We start from the raw sequence: 17,700 nt of genomic DNA, 5'->3' as shown, positions 1-17,700 counted from the left end.
TAAGATTCAGGAAGAATTTCCAGTGGATGAACGAAGGTCTAAAGGCAACCTCTTTCTGGTTGGCAGAAGTACTGGGCTCTTGTCTGAGCTCCAGCTGCTCTCTGGCTGACCCTGGGTGGGTCACCTCACCTCTGCCAATGTTTCTTAGGACCAGGTCACTCCTAAGAGCCCTTTCAGTCTTGACTGTGGTTTTTTCGGACTTTGTGATCCTCTCTAGGGCTGACCAGTGAGCAGGGCACTCCCACCCCCCACTCTGTCTCCCTTTCCTCTACTCTCACCTGCTCCCTAATCCCTCTGCCTCTTCTTGAAGATTTGTCTGAAACAGGGTTGCACCTGGAAGCCCTCTGTGGCTCAGAGGCTGAGCACTCTGGGCCCAGCAACTGTAGGGAAAGAGAATGAAATCTCTGGCCTCCTAGATCATTCCTAATAAGCCCAGAGTTTCCTTTCAGAACAGCAATGTGCATGTATGTCTGTGCTCAGCTGCTGAGCTGTGACCAACTCTTTGTGACCCTGTGGGCTATAGCCCACCAGGCTCCTCAGTCCATGGGATTCTCCAGGCAAGAATACTGAAATGGGTTGCCATTTCCTCCTCCAGAGGATCTCCCTGAACCTACATTTCCTGTATTGGCAGGTGGATTCTTTACCACTGAGCTGCCTGGGAAGCCTGAAGGGTAATATTGTTATTGTTGTTCAGTTGCTACATTGTGTCCGACTCTTTGCAACCCCATGAACTGTAGCATGCCAGGCTTCTCTGTCTTTCACTGTCTCCCTGAATTTCCTCAAACTCATGTGCATTGAGTGAGGGATACCATCCAACCATCTCATCCTCTGCTACCCCCTTCTCCTCTTGCCCCCAATTTTTCCCAGCATCAGGAGTTTTTTTCCAGTAAGTCAGCTCTTTGCTTCAGTTGGCCAAATTATTAGAGCTTCAGCTTCAGCATCAGTCCCCCCAATGAATATTCAGGGTTGATTTCCTTTAGGATCGACTGGTTTGATCTCCTTGCTGACCAAGGGACTCTCAAGAGTCTTATCCAGCACCACATTTCAAAAGTGTCAGTTCTTCAGTGTTCAACCTTCTTTATAGTCCAACTCTCACATCCATACATGACTACTTGAAAAACCATAGCTTTGACTATATGGACCTTTGTTGGCAAAGTGATATCTCTGCTTTTTAAAACACTGTTTAGGTTTGACATAGCTGTTCTTCCAAGGAGCAATCATTTTTTAATTTCGTGGCTATGGTCACCATCTGCAGTGATTTTGGAGCCCAAGAAAATGAAATCTGACACTGTTTCCACATTTTCCCCATCTATTTGCCATGAAGTGATAGGGTGAACTCCAAGAGTTGGTGATAGACAAGGAGGCCTGGCATGCTGCGGTTCATGGGCTTGCAAAGAGTCGGACACAACTGAGTGACTGAACTGAACTGAACTGATAGGACCAGATACCACGATCTTAGTTTTTTGAATGTTGAGTTTTAAGCCAGTTTTTTTCACTCTTCTCTTTCACTTTCATCAAGAGGCTCCTTAGTTCCTCTGCACTTTCTGCCATTAAAGTGGTATCATCTGCATATCTGAGATTGTTGGTATTTCTCCTGGCAATCTTGATTCCAGCTTGTGATTTATCTAGCCCAGCATTTAGCATAATGTACTCTGCATATAAATTAAATAAGCAGGTGACAATATACAGCCTTGAAGCACTCCTTTCCCAGTTTTGAACCAGTGCATTGTTCCATGTCTGGTTCTACCTGTTGCTTCTTGTCCTGCACACAGTTTTCTCAGGAGGCAGGCAAAGTGGTCCAGTCCGTTTAAGAATATTCCACAGTTTGTTGTGATCCACATAGTCAAAGGCGTTAGCAAGGTCAATGAAGCAGAAGTAGATGTTTTTTGAAAATTCCCTTGCTTTTTCTATGATCCAACAGATGTTGGCAATTTGATCTCTGGTTCCTCTGCCTTTTCTAAATCCAGTTTGTACATCAGGAAATTCTTGGTTCACATACCGCTGAAACCTAGTTTGAAAGATTTTGAGCAAACTCTTGCTGGCATATGAAATGAGTGCAATTGTATGGTAATTTGGACATTCTTTGGCATTGCTTTTCTTTGGGATTGGAATGAAAACTACCCTTTTCCAGTCCTGTGGCCACTGTTGAGTTGTCTAAATTTGCTGTCATAATGAGTGCAGCACTTTAACAGCATCGAAAGGCAATGTATCAGTCTCTAAATACTCACAACAGCCATCTCACACCCTTTGGAAGATGAGGGACAGTGAGGGAAATGGTGGGTAGTGATGACCATCTAGCCAGCTTTCGCTTTCCAGGAACTGGGCACTGGGCTGGAGACCCACACAGTGACCACACCTGATGCACCAGCTTTGTTTCATAGAGGTGGAAAGTCAGCCAGTGCTAGAATAAAAACTCAGACTCAAGTTCATGATAGAGAAGACATTAATGAATTCCATAAATATTTATTAGAGTGAAAAGGACCTCGATCAATCATCTGAACTGGCTCCAAGGCAGGTTCTCAAGAAGAGAAGTAAAATGATTTACTCAGAGTCATCCAGCCAGAGAGTGCCTTTGATCTGCATTATACGTCAGGACATTTTTCTCTAGTGCGGCTGACTCAGAGCCCTTTAAAACTAAGCTCAGGAAAATGGAAGCTGGAGGCAGTCGGTTACTCTGCCTTCTCTCTGGTTCCTGAGTGACTTCCTCTACTTTTCCAAAGGATGTTCTTTGGCCTTTACACCAGCGGACCCGCCTGGTATTGAAGGGCCCTGTGTAAACACCCTTCCTTCTATCTTATCAAAATCCCTCCTGCCTGGGTTTATCGGAGGTGACTCATTCCCCAGAGCCCTTTGCAGGCACCGGGCTAGAAGGGCAAGGCTGAGCAGGAACCAGCTTCTCCACCCTCTTCAGGGAAGGACATCTTAAACTTTCCTTCTTCTCCATTTCCCCCCTTCCCCCACTTCCCTCTGCCCCCCATCCCCACCGCCCCATGCCAGGAGCTCAGCCACCCATGTTTAGGGAAGCTGATTCCAGAAGTTGGTCCCTGCCTTTCTCATAAATCTCTTTCCTGATGCTGGCCTTTAGGGGCCCACACTCCCCAGGAAATCCTACAGCTCGGGGCACTTGGGAAGCAGGACTGGTGGATGTGGGAAAGAGCAAACGCTCTAAAGGTAAGCCAGATGGCAGGTCCTCCCCACCCCCGCCGGAGGCAGGGTACCCAAGGAACACTTCTTTTCAAGCGAGAAGTGTTAGCTGTTCCCACCTTCAAAAAAATAACATTTTTGAGAGTAAGACAAATGATCGCTTGGTTAAAGAGCCCAAAGCCCATAATATGCATGGTGTTTTCATCATCATCAAGGTCAGGTTGGTTTCTGCCTCCCAGCTGGGGCAGGCACAGGGCAGGGAGCTGCCATCAGCTGCCTGGTCGGTCAGAACAAATGGACGGGTCCCTCCTTCCCTCTCTCCCTCCTGCTCTTCCTTCCTTCCTCCTTCCCTCCCTCTCTTCCTTCCTGTTGAGCTGGGGACCATCTGCCAAACACTGGGCCGGGTGTTTGGGAATCCAGGGGGAACAGAGGTCCTGTAGGCTTCTGAGTCCCGTTGTGGGGAGAGGGATATGACAGCCAGACACAACAGCTGTGAGGCTGCAAAAAAAAAAAAAAAAGGTTCATGGGGGTGTCAGGGAGAAGTGATTGATCTGGGAGGCCAAGATGAGCATTCCGGAGGAGGTGATGCTTGAGCCGGTATTTTGGAGGGGTAAAAGGTGAGGAGGGGGGTGGGGGCAGCCCAGGTGGAGAGCAGGGATTATGCAAGGGCCTGATGGGAAAACATCAGAGCATGGAAAGGTGAGTGAGAGGACCCAGAAAGGAGGCGGGGCTGGAGGGGAAAGGCAGGGCAGAGCACAGACACCTTCAGAGCCTTGATGCTCAGAGCCCAGGGAAGTCTTCAAAGGGGTGGGGCCGGGAGTGACATTCGGGGAACACTGGATGCATTTGTGGGCACCCAGATGGGCCCAGAGCCTCTCCACCCTCCCTGTCAAGCAGCATCAATGCTTAGGGACATCCCCAGACACAGCTGTCAAGCAGGAAAGTGAACCAGGAAATGGTGGAGCTGGGGGCAGGGCAGGGACAGATGGTAGGAGAGAGCGTTCTCAGCACCACCTTCTCAACCCCGTCCGCGTGAAGCTCAGGCCCCCCAGGTCTGCCTTCTCCGGATTCTGCACACACATCCCCCAACCCCCGGAGCCAGCTGAACTTCTTAGCAGGAGGCTTCCGTGACCGCCTCTGCCCTGGTTACACGGCAGGTGCTGTGAGTCACCCACCTGCGTGGAGAGTCAGGGGAAGAGGTGAGAACGTGAGTGCTGGGAAGGCTGGAAAAGCAGGTGGGCGCTTGGCAGAGGCCCAGCTTCTCGGAGCTGGGGGTGCGGGGGTGGGGGGAGCAGCCCCTCCCCCGTGGCCCTCCCCGCAGAAGCCTCTGCGGAGAAACCCTGGGTCCCACCCCCTGCAGGATGCCTCTCCCCCTCTCCCCTCGCCCCCACCCTCCTTCTCCCTGGGCTGGCTGTCAGCAGACTGCCACCATCACCATGGCTACGCCTGCTCCAGCTCGCAGCTCCAGAATCAGCAGGAGTCAGGGCAGGGGGAGGGCGGCTGGGCTCATTAGTAGTCCAATTGAACTGAATTCTTCTAAACCTGTCTTGTGGCTGCACACTGCACATTCAAGTCCTAGCTGCTCACCTGGAGGGCTCACTTCAGACTAACGCGGGATGAGAACAAATACATAACTGAAGAGACTATATATACCAAGGGGGCTTCTTTGCACCATGAATGAAGGCAGCTTCCCTATTAAGCCCTGATGCATAATAAAGTGTTGGACATGACTGATTACCTGAGATTTGAGACCCACCCCCTGTGTGACTTGAGGTAGGTTTATAAGGCTTTGGTGATTAGAGGCTATCTGAGGCCAGACAGATCTGCATTCAAATTCCGACCCTGCCATTTATCAAAGTGTTGAACTGGCACAAGTTATTGAAACTTGCTGGACCTCAGTTTCCTCATCTATAACATGGGAGTAACAGTACCTATCTTATAGGTTGTGGTGAGGATTAATTTATGTGAAGTGTTTGGCACATAGTAGGTGCTAACAATGGTTGTTGTTGTTGCTGTTACCACGACAGTGTTCTGAGCCCTTTGAGATGGTCCACTTGTCTTTGTTGATTTGAAGATAAGACAAAAGGCCAGTGTTAATTCAAAGGCTGCTGAGACCATGAGTTTTAAGATAATGGATAAAGCATTTTCCACTCCTTCCTCTGAAGTCTCAGGTGTTAGAGACATATGTAACCCTGAGCTGCAGCACATGAAGACAGTGGAAAGGTGAAGGGGACAGCAGGGAGAAGGAAAGTCCAAGCTGAGTGCCTGGGGACAGGGGTGGCATGCACCTGAGTGAGGGCTATGGCCCCTGGAACCTTGGTGAGCCTCAAGAATTGGGGCACCGGGTGCTGTGAGAGGAAAGATATGGGGACTGAAGACAGAGGGGTTCTTTAGAAGTACTTGTAAGAGGCACACAGACCTTTGCAGGTCCCAACTCTGACTCCATGTTTTGCAGGAGAGAGGAGGTTTATTTTCTTTATTTTTTCTTTATTATTATTATTTTTGGGGGGCCATACTGCACAGCTTGTGGGATCTTAGTTCCCTGACCAGGGATTGAACTCATGTTCCCTGGAGTGGAAGCACAGAGTCCTAAACATTGGGCTACCAGGGAAGTCCCAGGAGGTTTATTTTCTAGAAAAACTAAACCAGAGAGACTTTGTGACATCAGATACATAGGGAGGCAGAGTGGGGTGAAAGTCTGCACTCTGAGTGAGCCCCTCTCCCTGCCCCCTCCCCAACCTAGCCTCAGAATAACAGACCAGGAGATGGAAAGATTCTTTTCTGCAGAAATTGACACACATCAGGAAAAAGACCTACACATACTGACATTTGGAAGCTCCTGGTGAAAAAGGCCATTGTCGACCTGATCTTCCTAGAATAAATCCCATTCGTGTATACTGGACTTCTAGTCAGCTCTTTAGGGCCTCATCCTTGAGTGGCAGTCAAGGATCCCAGGTAAGGAAAGCATCTGACATGACAGAGAGTGAAATAATCAAACAGGAAAACAAAAGCATCTATGAAGAAAGCAGAAACAAAGAATGAGCAACAGACAGTGAGAGTAAATTATACTTGGTATCTTTAGAGCCATAAGAAAAGGTTCCGTAACTGTAGGGTGTGAAGGAAAAGAAGCAAGCAGAGTAAAAAAGAATTCTTGGAAATCAAAACACTAACAAGAAATTTCCAAAATTCTGTAGCAGTGTTGGAAGATATAGTTAAGGAAATTTCCCTGACAGCGAAGAGAGAGAAAGACAAGAGGAGAATAAAAGATAAGAAAATTAGAGGTGAAATTCAGGAGATTCATCATCCAATAAGTAGTTTTAGAGAAAACAGAGGAAAATAATGCTAAAGAAATTATCAAAGAAATAATATGAGGATACCCTTGAACCAAAGGACAAAATTGTTGATGAAAATATCCAGCACAATAGTTGAAAATGGACCCAGACCAAGATACATTATTGAGACATTATAGAACTCTATGAGTAAAAAGGAGCCCTTTAGAGTTTTCAAAGAGAAAACTATAAAGTTTACATATAAAGGATCAAGAATCAGAATGGCACTAGACTTCTTATTAGCAACACTGGAAGTTAGAAGACATTGGACAAATGCTTTCACTATTCCAAGAGAAACTTATTTTCAGCCTAAATTTTTATTCCTAGCCAAGCTATCAATCAAATATGAGGGTAAAATAAAGATATTTTCAAGCATTCAAAATACAAAAGAAAAAACTATATCAATTATATCCTTTCTTGGGAAACCACTGGAGGATGCTCCACCATGATGAGAGAGTAAACAAGAAAAAGGAAGTATTGTGATCCTATGAAGGACAGGGGAAAAGGGAGTTTCCAAGATCTAATAAAGGGCAGTCCCAGGAGGCCGGATAAATGGTAGGCCTAGGAACCAATGGGTCCAGGTTACAGCAGAGCTAAGAGGACTCCAGGAAGAATTTCTCCAGGAAGTTCTGATTATCAACAGGTTTGAGATGTTAAAAAAAAAAACAAACCTGAATAATTTGGTTTGCAGAGTTGTTGGAAATATGAAAAGACTTAGGTGTTTATAGAAAACAAAGCAAATGCAAAATAGGAAGGAATGATCAACTCCAGGAAGAAGGAAATATTGAGAAAAATAAATGTAACCTAAATTCACTGCTTGGCTCAGTAGTGAACAATGTTTATTGTACATAATCATAATGATGAAAACACTCTGTGTGGATCTAACCCAAAATTGATAAACAATTACATTGGAAGGATTACAGGAAGGGGAGGGGTCATCATCTGAAATATTCACTTACTTATAGTGGAAAATATTTAAAGTAAGTGACTCGAGAGAGAGCTATATATGCCTATTATCTAAAAATATGAATGTAAATACAAAAAAAGATACTTAAAAATAAAAAGGAGGAGGAAGGGGAGGGGAAAGGAAGACGAAGAAGCAACTATGAATGTTGGAAATGGTTACCTCTGGAGAACAGAAGGAAGATAAGGTAGGAAGGAGGTCAAGGTACTCACAGAGATGACATATTTCAATTAAATATAAACAAAAGTTAATTTAAAATCCAGTAAAAGAAATAAGACTGAATCTGCATTGGTCAAATGTGGCCCTCACCTCCCCCAACATCACTGAGCATGCTTTTCAAATCCTTCTGCCAGCAGAGTCAACGTGGGAGACACATGCATAGCATTAGGAGAACTTCTGGAATGAGACTGCCTTTCCTGCTAATGGGCTTCCCAGATGGCTCAGAGGTAAAGTATTTGTCTGCAATGCAGGAGATGCAGGTTTGATCTCTGAGTCAGGAAGATCCCCTGGAGGAAGAAATAGCAACCCACTCCAGTATTCTCGCATGGGAAATCCCATGGATGGAGGAGCCTGGTGGACTATAGTCCATGAGCTCACAAAGACTCAGATATGACTGAACACATTCCTGCTGATAGAAGTTGCAATTCTAGACTATTAAGGAAAACACCAACAGTAACAACTGACAGAGGGTGAGATGATTGGATGGCATCACTGACTTGATAGACATGAGTTTGAGCAAGCTCCAGGAGTTGGTGATGGACAAGGAAGCCTGGAGTGCTGCAGTCCATGGGGTCACAAAGAACCTGGGAAGGTTTGGTGACAGCCGTGATCAACATAAAAGAGTGTGAGTGATGCTGGGTGGCTTCCAAGGTCCTGAGACTTGAAGCTTTTCTTTGGTCTTATGAGACATCCCTTCTGGAACATCCCTCTGGAAAAGCAGCTGCCATCCTGGGTGAAGCCTAAAGCATGTATAAAAGTCACACAGGCACCTTTGTCAACATCTCTGATTAACCAGCGTCATCAACTGCTGACCTTGTGAGTGAGTTGCCATCTTGGACATCCAGCCCAGGTAAGCCTTCAGCTAACTCCGGCCCCAATAACTATGTGACCACAAGCACATAAGAAATCCCAAGTGGACCTACCCACCTGGGTATGTCATGTCAACCCACAGAACTGTGAGAGAGAATAATGAGTATAATTTGAAATGATTAAATTTGAGGAGTGATTTGTTACATGGTAATAGGTAGTGGGAACATCATCTGATACCAAGGTTCATATTCATTTCTCCACACCACTTATAAGTGTTTCTCAGCAGGGTCATTATTGGAATTTGGGTGGGAGAATTTTTGTATTTCTCAGAACTTCCATGCACACTGTAGGACCCTGAGCACCACTGGTCCTGGCCCATGAATCTGATAACCCTCCTCCCATACCTTGGTGATGGCTAAAAATGCCTTCACAGTTCTCCAAATGACTCCTAAGAATAATATCCCCAAGTGAGCTCTCCAGGTGTTAATGAGTCCAAGTCCACTATGCTCACCGCACAATGGGCCAGTAAGTCTACAGATGAGGTGTTGAGGCAAGGAATAAGCTGGCTGGCCAAGAAGATGGCAGACTAATGTCTCAAAATAACCATCTTATTGAAGTCTGGATGCCAGGATCTTTTATAGAACAGATAGGGGTGAGGTGAGGAGGTAAAGTAAAAAGGCCATTAATCTTGCAAACATCTCCTGGAATGGCCAGCCTCAGGGAACAAAAGGGTTAATTTCTTCCTTACGGTAGCCATCCAGAGGTAGAGAGGATCCTGAACAAATGCATTTTGGTTTAATGTTTAGGCAGAGAGGTGAGGTTCCCTGAGGCAGCCCATTATGTGTGGACAGTATCCCTTTAGTGAACAAAGGCAATGGAAAGCAAAGGTTAAAGTAAAAGAAACATATGCAACATGGAATGTGTGTGTGTGTGCTCAGTCATGTCTGACTCTTTGCAACCCCAAGTACTGTAGCCTGCCAGGCTCCTCTGTCCATGGGATTTCCCAGGCAAGAATGCTGGAGCAGGTTGCCATTTCCTTCTCTAGGGGATCTGACCCAGGGATTGAACCCACATCTCTCGAGTCTCCTGCACTGGCAGGCAGGTTCTTTACCACTACTGCTACCTGGGAAGCCCTTCCTTGTAATACAGGAACACAGAGCCACCTTGAGATTGTTTAAGACTGAACTGCACACATGCAAATGGAAAAGCAGGGGCAGATCTATTAGCAGAAAAGGACAGAAAGGGGAAACACACAGGACTTTAATTATTGAGTGAGTGAAGTCACTCAGTCGTGTCCGACTCTGGAACCCTGTAGACTGTAGCCCCCCAGGCTCCTCTATCCATGGAATTTTCTAGGCATTCCAAGAGTACTGGAGTGGGTTGCCATTTCCTTCTCCAGGGGATCTTCCTGACCCGGGGATCGAACTCAGGTCTCCTGCATTTCAGGCAGACGCTTTACCGTCTGAGCCATATTACCAGGTCCAAATACAAGGTCTCCCCTGCCCTTGCCCTGTCGTCTGAGTTGCTGGTTGAGACCTTTTTGGCTTTGGCCTTCCTTAGCCTTGCAGAGACTGTTTTGGTCGTTAATACGCCCAGAGTGGGAAACAGTGTGGGAATGACAGGCCCGAAGAACATAGATCTGCGCAGGGATCGCGAGATCTCCCAGGCCCACACTCTCAGCTGACTGCCTCTAGAGCCAGAGAGGAGGGCAGGCACCCAGAACCTGCTGTTCCAAGCCTGTGTGCTTCCTACTCCTCAAACAAGGAAAAGTTGTGATTGGAGTTATGTAGAAGTTAGAAGAGGCACATTTAATTTGGCATGAGAATTCAGCAGGCCAAGTCAGCTTAACACGACTGCTGGTTAATAACAGGGCTGCCATAACTAAGGACCGCATACTACATGACTTCACAGAAATTGACGGTCTCATTCTGCTGGAGGCTAGAGTTTCATGATTAAGGTGTTAGCGGGGTGAGTTCTTTCTAAAAGGGCTGTGTTCTCCTCCAGCTTCTACTGGCTTGCTGGCTGTCCTTTGGGTCCCTCTGACTTCATCTTCACAAGCATTCTCCCTGTGTACATCTGTGTCCAAATTTTCCCTTTTTATAAAGACTGGAGTCATCTTGGATTAGGGCCCACCTATGCCAGTATAACTTCATTTTAATTCTGCAAGGACTCTTTTCAAATCTGGTCACAGATTTGAAAGGTACAGAGGGTACAGGGGTATGAGGTACAGGGGGGTCAACACTTGAGTATGGTGGGAAAGGCAGGGAGAATAAAACCTAATCTATAAAAAAGTTGTTCCATGAGCTCACATGCTTTCTGTTTCCCACGTGAAGTCTCACCTTAGATTTCCTAAGTTTGCATCTTGCTTTGACTCTTGCTATAAAACTGGACAATGCAGTGAATTCATTTGAAAAATCTTAAGAGGTCACATGACTGTCTCTTTTTCTGAGACAGCAAGTTTCAGGCTGAGCTCTGCTTTGGCAACTGCCAGAAGTCTTCAGTGGGGCTTCTAATCTTCTGTAGACACGCCTGTGACCAAGGTGTGAGTCATATTTTGCCTTCAGAAGGATCCCAAAGAAAGATATTAGCTGGCTGACAACACCTGGGAAACGCAGCCACCTGGGAGGTGAGGAGCCTTCCAGCTTCGGGAGCACAACATGTGACGATGCAATGTGGAAGAATATGAGGAAACTCGGGTCACTGGAGTCCAGGGAGGGGTATTTAGTTATTTATTCAAACATTGTTTCAATGAGTTCTCAGTAAGGTGAGCCAGGCACTGCGACACTTCAAATCTAGTGGAGAAGAACAGTAAACACACAAGCAATTTCTGGTTGTGCTAAATGGTATGAACGATAGGATCTTGGTTCCCCCTGCCGTGGAGTCTTAACCTCCGGACCGCTAGGGAAGTCTCAGTGTACATGGATGTTATTTCTGCAAGGAAAGGATGTGTATCTGTGAGTTTGGGTCCTCCAGGAAGAAGAAACCAAAATGGAATTACAAGTGCAGGAGGTTTGTTGGGGAAAACCATGTTGGAGGATAAAGGGGAGAAAAAGCAGGAGTGAGGTGGGAAGAGCTTTCAGATCCCAGGGTAGGGATCTGACGCCTGCAAAGGAAGAGGGGGAAGGAAGGTGGTGCAGTTCTGAGAAAGTCACAGCTGCAGAGCAAAGACCAAGTTACTGGAGTGTGTGTCAGGCCAGAGCCGCGCTGGCCACATCATTGACGGGGAGCAACGGGGAGGGTTCACCCTCAAGCGCAGCATCTCGAGGCTGTGGGCCGCCGACCCCCCTCCCAACAGAGGTGGTAGGTCTGTGCTGTGCATGGCTTCATGGCTGCCATGGATTTATATGTGTGGAATATTCAAGAAGGAGGTAAATAACTGGGCAATACTGGTTATCCCTGGGGAGAGGGACCTGAGGGCCAGAGCACGGGCTGGGACTGTGCAGACTTTCCACCGCATAGTCTTTGGCATTGTTTGAATTTATTTCCTTTTTAATGTTTAATTCAGTGGTATATCATGTATTCACAATGTTGTGCAACCACTGCCTCTATCTAGTTCCAAAATGTGTCATCAGGCCTAAGGGAAACCCTTCACCTCTTAAGCAGTTGCTCCCCTTCCTCTTCCCCCTCTATCCTCACCACTCCCCCCAGCCCCTGATAACCACCAATCTGCTTCCCATCTCTATAGATTTACCTGTTTTGGATATTTCACATAAAGGAAATCATACAATACGTGACCCTTGATGCCTGGCTTCTTTTACTCACTGTAACGTTTCCGAGGTTCATCTGTGTTGTAGCAAGTGCGAATACTTCACTCCTGTCTATGGCTGAATAGTATTCCACCGTATGGATATACCACAATTTGTTTATCCATTCACCTGTTGATGGACATTTGGGTTCTTTCCACCTTTCGCTATTATGGTTAGTGCTGCTATAAACATGCATGAACATGTGTTTGCTTGAATTGAATTTTCAGCTCTTTGGGGCACAAAACCTAAGAGTAGAATTGTGGGTCATATGTAGCAAAGAATCTGCATGCAATGCGGGAAACCTGGGTTTCATCCCACGTCAGGAAGATCCCTTAGAGAAGGGAATGGCAACCCATTCCTGTATTCTTGCCTGGAGAATCCCATGGACAGAGGAACCTGGCGGGCTAGAGTCCATGGGGTCACAAAGAGTTAGACGCCACTGAGCGACTAACATTTTCATCAGCGTCATATAGTACAGGGGCTTGCCAGCTAGCCTAGTGGTAAAGAATCCATCTGCCAATGCAGGAGATGGAAGAGATGTGAATTTTAGAGCCCATTAAACAGAGTGAAGTAAGTCAGAAAGAGGAAAATAAATAAATAAGTATATTAATGCAAATGTATGGATTCTAGAAAGATGGTACTGATGAACCTATTTGCAGAGCAGCGACAGAGACACAGACACAGAGAACGGACTCGTGAACACAGAGAGGGAAAGAGGGGGCGGGATGAACGGAGAGAGGAGTGTGCGAACATATACACCACCGTATGTAAAATAGACAGCCAGTGAGAATTTGCGGTATGACTCAGGGAGCTCAAACAGTTGCTCTATGACAACTGAGAGGGGTGGGATGGGGTGGGAGGTGTGAGGACGTTCAAGAAGAAGGAGACATATGTATACCTATGGCTGATTCATGTTGATGTACAGTAGAAACCAGCACACTATTGTAAAGCAAGTATCCTCCAATTAAAAATAAATAAATTAAGAAAAAGGAGATACAGGTTGGATCCCTGGGTTGGGCAGATCCCCTGGAGAAGGCAATGGCAACCTGCTCCAGGATTCTTGCCTGAAAAATTCCATGGACAGAGGAGCCTGGTGGGCTACAGTCCATGGGGTTGCAAAAAGTCAGATGCAGCTGAGCAACTGAGCACACACACACAATAATTTTATGTTCAACTTTTTGAGGAAATGTTAAAACATTTTCCGGGTGCACCATTTTACATTCCCAACAGCAGTACACAAGGTTTCCAATTTTCCCACATCCTTGCCAACACTTGTTATTTTCTTTTCTTTCTCTTTTTCTTTTTTTGATAGTACGCTCTTACTGGCAGGAGATGGTATCTCATTGTCCTTTTGATTTGCATTGATTTGCATTTCCCTAATGGACTTCCCTGGTGGCTCAGATGGTATAGTGTCTGTCTACAATGTGAGAGACGTGGGTTCTATCCCTGGGTTGGGAAGATTCCCTGGAGAAGGAAATGGCAACCCACTCCAATACTCCTTGCCTTGAAAATCCCATGGACGGATGAGCTTGGTGCAGGCTACTGTCCATGGGGTTGCAAAGAGTCGGGCACGACTGAGCGACTTCACTTTCACTTTCACTAATGTCACCTAATTTTGATTTGCATTTCCCTAATGTCACCTATGGCAGAAAGTGAAGATGAACTAAAAAGCCTCTTGATGAAAGTGAAGGAGAGTGAGAGGGTTGGCTTAAAGCTCAACATTCAGAAAATGAAGATCATGGCATCTGGTCCCATCACTTCATGGGAAATAGATGGCGAAACAGTGGAAACAGTGTCAGACTTTATTTTGGGGGGCTCCAAAATCACTGCAGATGGGATTTTCAAGGCAAGAAGTACTGGAGTGGGTTGCCATTTCCTTCTCCAGGGAATCTTCCCAACCCAGGGATAGAACCCAGGTCTCTCACATTGTAGACAGACGCTTTATCATCTGAGCCACCAGGGAAGTCCAGATGGTGACTGCAGCCATGAAATTAAAAGATGCTTACTCCTTGGAAGGAAAGTTATGACCAACCTAGATAGCATATTGAAAAGCAGAGACATTACTTTGCCAACAAAGGTCCATCTAGTCAAGACTATGGTTTTTCCAGTGGTCATGTATGGATGTGAGAGTTGGACTGTGAAGAAAGCTGAGTGCCGAAGAATTGATGCTTTTGAACTGTGGTGTTGGAGAAGACTCCTGAAAGTCCCTTGGACTGCAAGGAGATCCAATCAGTCCATTCTAAAGGAGATCAGCCCTGGGTGTTCTTTGGAAGGACTGATGCTAAAGCTGAAACTCCAGTACTTTGGCCACCTCATGTGAAGAGTTGACTCATTGGAAAAGACTATGATGCTGGGAGGGATTGGGGGCAGGAGGAGAAGGGGACGACAGAGGATGAGATGGCTGGATAGCATCACCGACTCGATGGACATGAGTTTGAGTGAACTCTGGGAGTTGGTGATGGACAGGGAGGCCTGGCGTGCTGTGATTCATGGGGTCGCAAAGAGTCGGACATGACTGAGCAACTGAACTGAACTGAATGTCACCTAATTTAGTGACAATGATCATGTTTTCATGTACTAATTTATCATTCAATATCTTCTTTGGAGAAATGTCAATTCAAGTTTTTCGCCCATTTTAAAATTAGGTCTTTTTGTTGATAGAGGCCATTATGTAAACTGGATGCCAGATCCTTATCGCCATTTGAATTTTAATCCATATAAATATGGACCTTCTCAAAAGAGACATAAAATTAAAACTGTAAACAAAGAAAAGGATCTTTGGTTGATGTGTGGATGACAGATGAAACTGGAGGTGAGTAGAAGCAAGGGGATAGGTCAGAAGCCACCTTGGTGCCGGGCTAGAGATGCTGCCTCAGATTCTGGGGGCATCGGAGATGAGAAATGGGCAAATGTGAAATGGGAAAGCTGGACTGGTCACAGGGGTGTGAAGGAAGAAACGAGGAATGTTTCTTATCTGACTTCCTGGATGGGAGTGCTATCTACCTGGAGGAGGTGCAGGCTTGGGTAGGGTGTAGGATCTGGGTTTGGACAACACCAAGTCTGAAGTGCCCAAGAGTCATCTGAGTGGGGCTGTGGCACCATAGCCACAACTGTGAGTCTGGAGTTTAGACTTCCTGCTCCATCCTTTCCCCGTGAGACACTGCCAGCATCCGTAAAAGATAACTGGCCATTTTCAGGTGACAAGAAGAGGCAAGAGCATTCCCAGGAGGGGAGAAGCAAGTGCCAAGGCATGGCCGATAGTATTTGATTAAGATGGCGCAAAGGGTTTAAGCCTAAGAACGGCATGACATGGTTTGCCTCACAGAAACGTGATCTCCAGTGGTGACATGACAGACCATGGGGAACCAGCTAGGAAGTCATTGCTGGATTGAAGGAGCTGAGTGTACTTTGGACCAATGGGGAATGGAGAAGAGGGTCCTGCTGGGGTGTGGATGGGGGAGCAGTGGCTGAACCGAGAATAACTCCCCACCTTCCGGATTGAGTGATTGCATGGTTTGGGGAGGGCGTTCTCTGAAAGCAAAGAGGGAGGCAAATCCTTAACTAATTTCAGCTAGACTCTGTTCGTGGGCCCTGTGTGGTAAGAAAGCTTCCTTGCAGTCTGTCTCTCACCACACTGCACAGCATCCCTGAGCTGAGAACTTCAGGGGTTCCGATTCTATCACCACCAACTTGGACACTATCTCTTCTTGGCTCCCACATCAGCTCCATCACGGATGCCTCAAAATCCTGCCTTCAAACTATCTTGCTTCTGTCCTCACCTTTCTATTCATCCTGGGGCCCAAGACAGCAGGAGATGGCCAGGGCCCTTGGAGGGCCTGTCGCTGGCTTGCAGGAGGCATCTTACTGGGGGAGAGGCTGCCATGCCTAAGATGACCTCCTCCAAACTGCTGTCAGATCTACAGCCATTATGAAGAGCTTGATGACAAGCCCTCTGTTTCCTCCCATAGGTAATGCTGGCTGAATCTAAGGACAGAATTCAGTGGAAGTTCTTCTGAAGCTTTGGAACTGGGGGAGTCCTTTGACTTCCCAGTGAACAGTGGCTGACCACTGTTCACTTCCACCCCAGCTTCCACCCCAGCAAGAGCCTGACTGTAGCTTACAGAATGCCTGATGCCATGAGGCCTGGGCTCTGGAAAATTCCCAGCACCCTGTGCGTCACAGAGCCCAGCGGGGCCTCAACTCCTCATTCTGCAGTTAGGGACTGCGGGGGTCTGCACCAAGCTAGACCAGAGTCCAGCTCAGAGAAGCGAAGTGTGCACCCACATGTATGTAGACATGAGCCCAGGTGATATGCGGCCGCTGCTCAGACAGGCGAGAAAGCTGGTTTGGGAGTTTGGAAGTCAGCTGGACCCAGGACTGGCCAAAAGCGCCCAGGAGGTGCCCTGCCCAGTGCTGGACACTCTGGGGTTCAGAGATGGAGATGGAGACTGGGCCCCAGAGGAGCATGGGAGATCCGAGGCCCACACTGCCTGGCTCCTCCCTGCCCAAGGACAGAGATGGAGATGGAGCTGGGCCCCAGAGGAGCATGGGAGATCCGAGGCCCACACTGCCTGGCTCCTCCCTGCCCAAGGACAGAGATGGAGATGGAGCTGGGCCCCAGAGGAGCATGGGAGATCCGAGGCCCACACTGCCTGGCCCCTCCCTGCCCAAGGAGCACAGTCCTTTCATTTCTCTGAGGGCCACCTTCTTGGCTGTCAAATGAAGAGTCGGACCAGTTGCTTCAGACACTTTATAGTGAAAAAAAAAAAAGGAGAAAAAGCACCTAACTTCTCAAGTCTCAGCTATATACTCAGACCACAACGTATTGTCGCTAAACATTTTTCGAGTATCTTTGGCCTCATTAAAGCCGAGTATTTCCACTCTCTGGGTTGAAGGTTGCCTTTTGGTGGCTTGGGGGTTGAGGGGGAAATCTTAGCCCTCCCAGCTCACCCTCTGGGTCCACTTACCTCCCCAATGGTGGTTACAAACTAAATTGTGTGCTATGTGGGAGTGCTATGTGGGAGTGTATGTGGGACTGGATTGGGACAGGATGGCAGAAAGGCTCCTGCCAGGGTCTCTGGGTGGCAGAAAAGATACAGAAAAGGGGAAGTCCAGTGGCCTGGGGACCGGGCGGTGGCCTTGGGCTTTTCTGGCTCAGAGGTACCGCGTCTCCTCTGAACGCGTCACATCTAGAAGCCTGACTGGAGGCCTGAACTACTTCTGAGAGCTTCCCAGAATCCCACAAGGTGGTCCGGAAGGGGAGAGGAAGGGAGTAGGCTTGCTTCTCATCGGCCTGACTCATGGTTGTAATCTGTCAGCATGCTGACAGCCTTTCTTGTTTTTCAGTGAAATGAAGCTTTTGTTGGGTGTTTGAGTGAAGTGCACTCACATAATCGAAACCCTAGCGTGGGGAGAAAATCACCCTTTATTGTATGAGCAATTGTATCCTCCCCAAAATCAGAGGGGATAATTGCAAGCACAACATCTG

The sequence above is a fragment of the Ovis canadensis genome, chromosome 9 (assembly GCF_042477335.2).
Source record: "Ovis canadensis isolate MfBH-ARS-UI-01 breed Bighorn chromosome 9, ARS-UI_OviCan_v2, whole genome shotgun sequence".
NCBI lineage: Eukaryota > Metazoa > Chordata > Mammalia > Artiodactyla > Bovidae > Ovis > Ovis canadensis.
This window is presented reverse-complemented; position numbering follows the sequence as displayed.